This window comes from Cherax quadricarinatus, chromosome 85 (genome assembly GCF_038502225.1).
Source record: "Cherax quadricarinatus isolate ZL_2023a chromosome 85, ASM3850222v1, whole genome shotgun sequence".
In the NCBI taxonomy this organism is placed as follows: Eukaryota; Metazoa; Arthropoda; class Malacostraca; order Decapoda; family Parastacidae; genus Cherax; species Cherax quadricarinatus.
Genome location: NC_091376.1, coordinates 18,733,415 through 18,739,414, shown reverse-complemented (window position 1 = coordinate 18,739,414; position 6,000 = coordinate 18,733,415). Strand labels below are relative to the sequence as shown.

At 45.1% G+C, this 6,000-nt stretch overlaps 1 protein-coding gene across 3 annotated transcripts in view; it reads left to right on the top strand.

Annotated features, from left to right (window-relative positions):
• The first annotated feature begins 465 nt into the window (after positions 1-465).
• LOC128703108 (UDP-glycosyltransferase UGT5) overlaps positions 466-6,000 on the top strand; it is a 79,935-nt gene continuing 74,400 nt past the window's right edge. Inside the window, exon 1 of one of the 3 annotated variants that reach the window (XM_070103484.1) lies at positions 466-518. The gene's annotated coding sequence lies outside the window, so the exon portion shown is untranslated. Of the gene's footprint in view, positions 519-1,336; positions 1,394-1,459; positions 1,516-6,000 lie in introns of those variants that run through there. The other 2 variants (XM_070103482.1, XM_070103483.1) reach the window with 2 other exon arrangements.

Sequence of the window (6,000 nt, the reverse complement as noted above, 5' to 3'; positions counted from 1 at the left end):
GCAGTGGTCAGCCTTTAGATATATCTTTGAATTGTTCTTGTATCTTTATTTTGTATTCCATGTGTGATATTTTAGCATTTTCTGCGTAAAGCAAGACGGACAGTGCCTGTTATTTTTTCTATTTAAGTAAGGAGAATGGTTCTAATTGCTAATTTTCGTTCTTTAATCTTAAACATTGTAACTTGCTGTTAAAATATGTTGGCTTATTAATGCCTAGACACGAAAAACACAGATTATGTTTAACTCATGATGATATTGCTAAAATGTTTATATTCGTTACTTATTGGAAATATTACTCATTATTTTATGGAGATAATATAATGAAACGAAAAGCTTTATACACTTCGAGTTATAGTAAACAAAGTTTGAGAATAATATTTGTGAAGAGCTCGTAATGTAAAGTATATTACAACAGTCATGTTAGCATCTGTGTTCAAGATTACGAGAGTTGCCAGGGAGCTGTGCTGTGTTGTGGGGCCTCTACCACCTCAGTACACCTTCCTGCACTGTGTGGGACAGTAAGTTGTTGTGCTTCACAGCACCACACAACCTGAGTGTCTTCCTTCACTGTGTGGGACAGTAAGTTGTTGTGCTTCACAACACCACACAACCTGAGTGTCTTCCTTCACTGTGTGGGACAGTAAGTTGTTGAGCTTCACAACACCACACAACCTGAGTGTCTTCCTGCACTGTGTGGGACAGTAAGTTGTTGAGCTTCACAACACCACACAACCTGAGTGTCTTCCTTCACTGTGTGGGACAGTAAGTTGTTGAGCTTCACAACACCACACAACCTGAGTGTCTTCCTGCACTGTGTGGGACAGTAAGTTGTTGAGCTTCACAACACCACACAACCTGAGTGTCTTCCTTCACTGTGTGGGACAGTAAGTTGTTGAGCTTCACAACACCACACAACCTGAGTGTCTACCTTCACTGTGTGGGACAGTAAGTTGTTGAGCTTCACAACACCACACAACCTGAGTGTCTTCCTTCACAGTGTGGGACAGTAAGTTGTTGTGCTTCACAACACCACACAACCTGAGTGTCTTCCTTCACTGTGTGGGACAGTAAGTTGTTGTGCTTCACAACACCACACAACCTGAGTGTCTTCCTTCACTGTGTGGGACAGTAAGTTGTTGAGCTTCACAACACCACACAACCTGAGTGTCTTCCTTCACTGTGTGGGACAGTAAGTTGTTGAGCTTCACAACACCACACAACCTGAGTGTCTTCCTTCACTGTGTGGGACAGTACAGAGTGTCTAAGTGTGGGACAGTAAGTGAGCTTCACAACACCACACAACCTGAGTGTCTACCTTCACTGTGTGGGACAGTAAGTTGTTGAGCTTCACAACACCACACAACCTGAGTGTCTTCCTTCACAGTGTGGGACAGTAAGTTGTTGTGCTTCACAACACCACACAACCTGAGTGTCTTCCTTCACTGTGTGGGACAGTAAGTTGTTGTGCTTCACAACACCACACAACCTGAGTGTCTTCCTTCACTGTGTGGGACAGTAAGTTGTTGAGCTTCACAACACCACACAACCTGAGTGTCTTCCTGCACAGTGTGGGATTGTGAGTTGTTAAACATTACTTCACTATACAACTTGAGTAGCCTTCCTTCCACTACAGACTGATTCACTCTTTAAGTCATTCTGTTTCGCTCTCTTCTCTCTACATGTCCGAACCACCTCAGCAACCTTCCCTCAGCCCTCTGGACAACAGTTTTGGCAATCCCGCACCTCCTCCTAACTTCCAAACTACGAATTCTCGGCATTTTATTCACGCCCCACATTGCCCTCAGACATGACATCTCCACTGCCTCCAGCCTTCTCCTCGCTGCAACATTCATCACCCACGCTTCACACTAATATAAGAGCGTTGGTAAAACTATACCAACCCTCCAAGGACAAAGCTCTTTGTCTCCACAGACTCCTAAGTGCACGGCTCACCTTTTTCCCATCATCAATTCCATGATTTACCTCATCTTTCATAGACCCATCCGGTGACACGTCAGAAGGTGAGTTTTCTTCTGAGTGGCTCCTCCTCTCAGTGGCTCCTACCTCTCAGTGGTCTCCTCCTCTCAGCGGTCTCCTCCTCTCAGCGGTCTCCATGGTATCGCTCCTCCCTCACCCTCGACCACCTCACCCTCGACCTACTCGCCCTCAACCCCCCTCCCACGCTCCCCCCACCCACGCCCCCACCCCGCCCGACCGGCGGCCGCCCCGCGCCCTGCCCCACGCCCGCCCTCGCGCCCGCCCCGCGCCTTCTGCAGCGCCTTCTGCAGCGTCGTCCGGATCGCCCCCACCCCCCGAATTTTTTTCCAATTTTTTTCAATTTTTTTTTGAATTTCATTTTCTTGTGCTCTCCATCTTCTCGGATCAAATTTTTTGGGTTTCCCCCTATGGGTACCCCTCCCACCACCCACTTCCACCCTAAAATTCCTGCTCCATCTCCTTGGATCAAGTTTTTCTCGATATCAACTTTTTGAGGTTCTCCTTCCCACTTTCACCCTATCCCAAAATTTCTCCTCCATCTCCTTGGATCAACACCCTCCCCCACACCTCCCACCATCCACTTCTACCCCAAATATTCCTGCTCCATCTCCTTGGATCAAGTTTTTCTCGATATCAATAATACAAAGACTCCACTTCCTTGGATCAAGTTTTTTTGGATTCCCCCTCTGGGGGAAAGCATTCAAAATTGACTCCCACTTGCATCCCAAATTCCCTGTTCCAATTCCTCGGATCAAATTTTTCTCGAAATCAATAATACCAAGACTTAAACTCCTTGGATCAAGTTTTTCTCGATAATACAAAGACTCTATCTCCTCGGATCAACACCCTCCCCCCCACACCACACACTTCTACCCCAAATATTCCTGCTCTACTTCCTTGGATCAAGTTTTTCTCGATATCAATAATACCAAGACTCCACTTCCTCGAATCAAGTTTTTTGGATTCCCCCCTCTGGGGGTAAGCATTCAAAATGGACTCCCACTTTCACCCCAAATATTCCTGCTCTACTTCCTTGGATCAAGTTTTTCTCGATATCAATAATACCAAGACTCCATCTCCTTGGATCAAGTTTTTTTTGGATTCCCCCCTCTGGGGTTTCGAATTTCTTATGATCTCCTCATCAAGTTTTTCTCGATATCAATAATACAAAGACTCCATCTCCTTGGATCAAGGTTTTTGGGTTCCCCCTATAGGGGTAAGAATTCAAAATGGATTCCCACTTGCATCCCAAATTCCCTGCTCCATCTCCTCGGATCAAAACCCTCCCCCCCACACCACCCTCTTCTACCCCAAATATTCCTGCTATACTTCCTTGGATCAAGTTTATCTCGATAATACAAAGACTCCATCTCCTTGGATCAATTTTTTCTCGATATCAATAATGCAAAGACTCCATCTCCTTGGATCAAGGTTTTTGGGTTCCCCCCTATGGGAGTAAGCATTCAAAATGGACTCCCCTATGGGGTTTCGAATTTTCTTGTATTCTCCAATTCCTCGGATCAACACCCTCCCCCACACCTCCCACAACCCACTTCCACCCCAAGTATTTCTCCTCCATCTCCTTGAATCAAGTTTTTCTCGATATCAATAATACAAAGACTCCATCTCCTTGGGTCAAGTTTTTTGGATTCCCCCCTCTGGGGGTAAGCATGCAAATGAACTCCCCCCTATGGGGCATGGTACTTTCTCTTACTACAGGTCTAAACAAGTGTGACATCACCCCACCTGTGTTTACTCGGCAGTCAGTGACGTCATGTGATGACCTCACACACACAGGCTGAATCTTGTCGACTTCCCCCTATGTCAGTGACGTCGCCTGATGACCACACACAAACAGGCTGAATCTTGTCGAGCAGACAATAACTTAAGATGCAGGATAACACTATTTATTATACAACCAATGCATTTCATATACATCCAACAAAAAAAATTCATTGAAAAAAAAAGGTACAATTCATTGACTAAAATCAACATATTTATCTCTTGAAGAAATTCTGTGCATTTGTTCTGGATCTTCTTCGTCGTCACCATCTCAGTATTACACATTTCATATACAACATAGGGAAAACATTACACATTTTCACTCTTAACCCAGGATAACCCAAATAATTTCATATTTTTTTCGTTAATGCCCACAACAATCCACAATTTCTTTACAAAAGATTCACTCTCCTCAAGTCTAGACACTTTTCTCGTTTTAACTATTTCATCAGAAAAAGTCTGGCTAGTCTTATCTGACCGATCTCAGATAACATCTCAGGTCACTCCCCCACGAAGTAACCTTCTCTCTCTCCTTACCCCTTCTCCCACCAATATCTCACAATTTTCACTCATAACCCACAATTTTTCTCGTTTTAACTATTTCATCAGAAAAAGTCACAACACTTACAACTTATAACCACTTTTCGATAAATTCACTAGTCACAATTTTACATATTACGAAGTTAATATGCACACACACACACACATGGTTTACCCAAAGGTGCAGGGAGGCAAAAACCAAGTGTGCTAGGGAATGGAAGAAATATAGAAGGCAAAGGACCCAGGAGAATAAGGAGAGCAGTCGTAGAGCCAGAAACGAATATGCACAGATAAGAAAGGAGGCCCAAAGACAATATGAAAATGACATAGCAGCGAAAGCCAAATCTGACCCGAAACTGTTGTACTGCCACATCAGGAGGAAAACAACAGTCAAAGACCAGGTAATCAGGCTAAGGAAGGAAGGAGGAGAGACAACAAGAAATGACCGTGAAGTATGTGAGGAACTCAACAAGAGATTCAAAGAAGTGTTCACAGAGGAGACAGAAGGGGCTCCAGAAAGACGGAGAGGTGGGGCACACCAACATGTGCTGGACACAGTGCACACAACCGAGGAAGAAGTGATGAGGCTTCTGAGTGAGCTAGATACCTCAAAGGCAATGGGGCCAGAAAACATCTCCCCATGGGTATTGAGAGAGAGAACAGAGGCGCTATGTGTACCCCTAACAACAATATTCAATACATCTATCGAAACAGGGAGATTGCCTGAGGCATGGAAGACAGCAAATGTAGTCCCAATCTTTAAAAAAGGAGACAGACATGAAGCATTAAACTACAGACCATTGTCACTGACATGTATACTATGCAAAATCATGGAGAAGATTATCAGGAGAAGAGTGGTGGAACACCTGGAAAGGAATGATCTCATCAACAGCAGCCAACACGGTTTCAGGGACGGAAAATCCTGTGTCACAAACCTACTGGAGTTCTATGACATGGTGACAGCAGTAAGACAAGAGAGAAAGGGGTGGGTGGATTGCATATTCTTGGACTGCAAGAAGGCGTTTGACACAGTTCCATGCAAGAGATTGGTGCAAAAACTGGAGGACCAAGCAGGGATAACAGGGAAGGCACTACAATGGATCAGGGAATACTTGTTAGGAAGACAACAGCGAGTCATGGTACGTGGCGAGGCGTCAGAGTGGGCACCTGTGACCCGCGGGGTCCCGCAGGGGTCAGTCCTAGGACCAGTGCTGTTTCTGGTATTTGTGAACGACATGACGGAAGGAATAGACTCTGATGTGTCCTTGTTTGCAGATGACGTGAAGTTGATGAGAAGAATTCACTCGATCGAAGACCAGGCAGAACTACAAAGGGATCTGGACAGGCTGCAGACCTGGTCCAGCAATTGGATCCTGGAGTTCAATCTCACCAAGTGCAAAGTCATGAAGATTGGGTAAGGGCAAAGAAGACCGCAGACGGAGTACAGTCTAGGGGGCCAGAGACTACAAACCTCACTCAAGGAAAAAGATCTTGGGGTGAGTATAACACCAGGCACATCTCCTGAAGCGCACATCAATCAAATAACTGCTGCAGCATATGGGCGCCTAGCAAACCTCAGAACAGAATTCCGACATCTTAATAAGGAATCGTTCAGGACCCTATACACCGTGTACGTTAGGCCCATATTGGAGTATGCGGCACCAGTTTGGAACCCACACC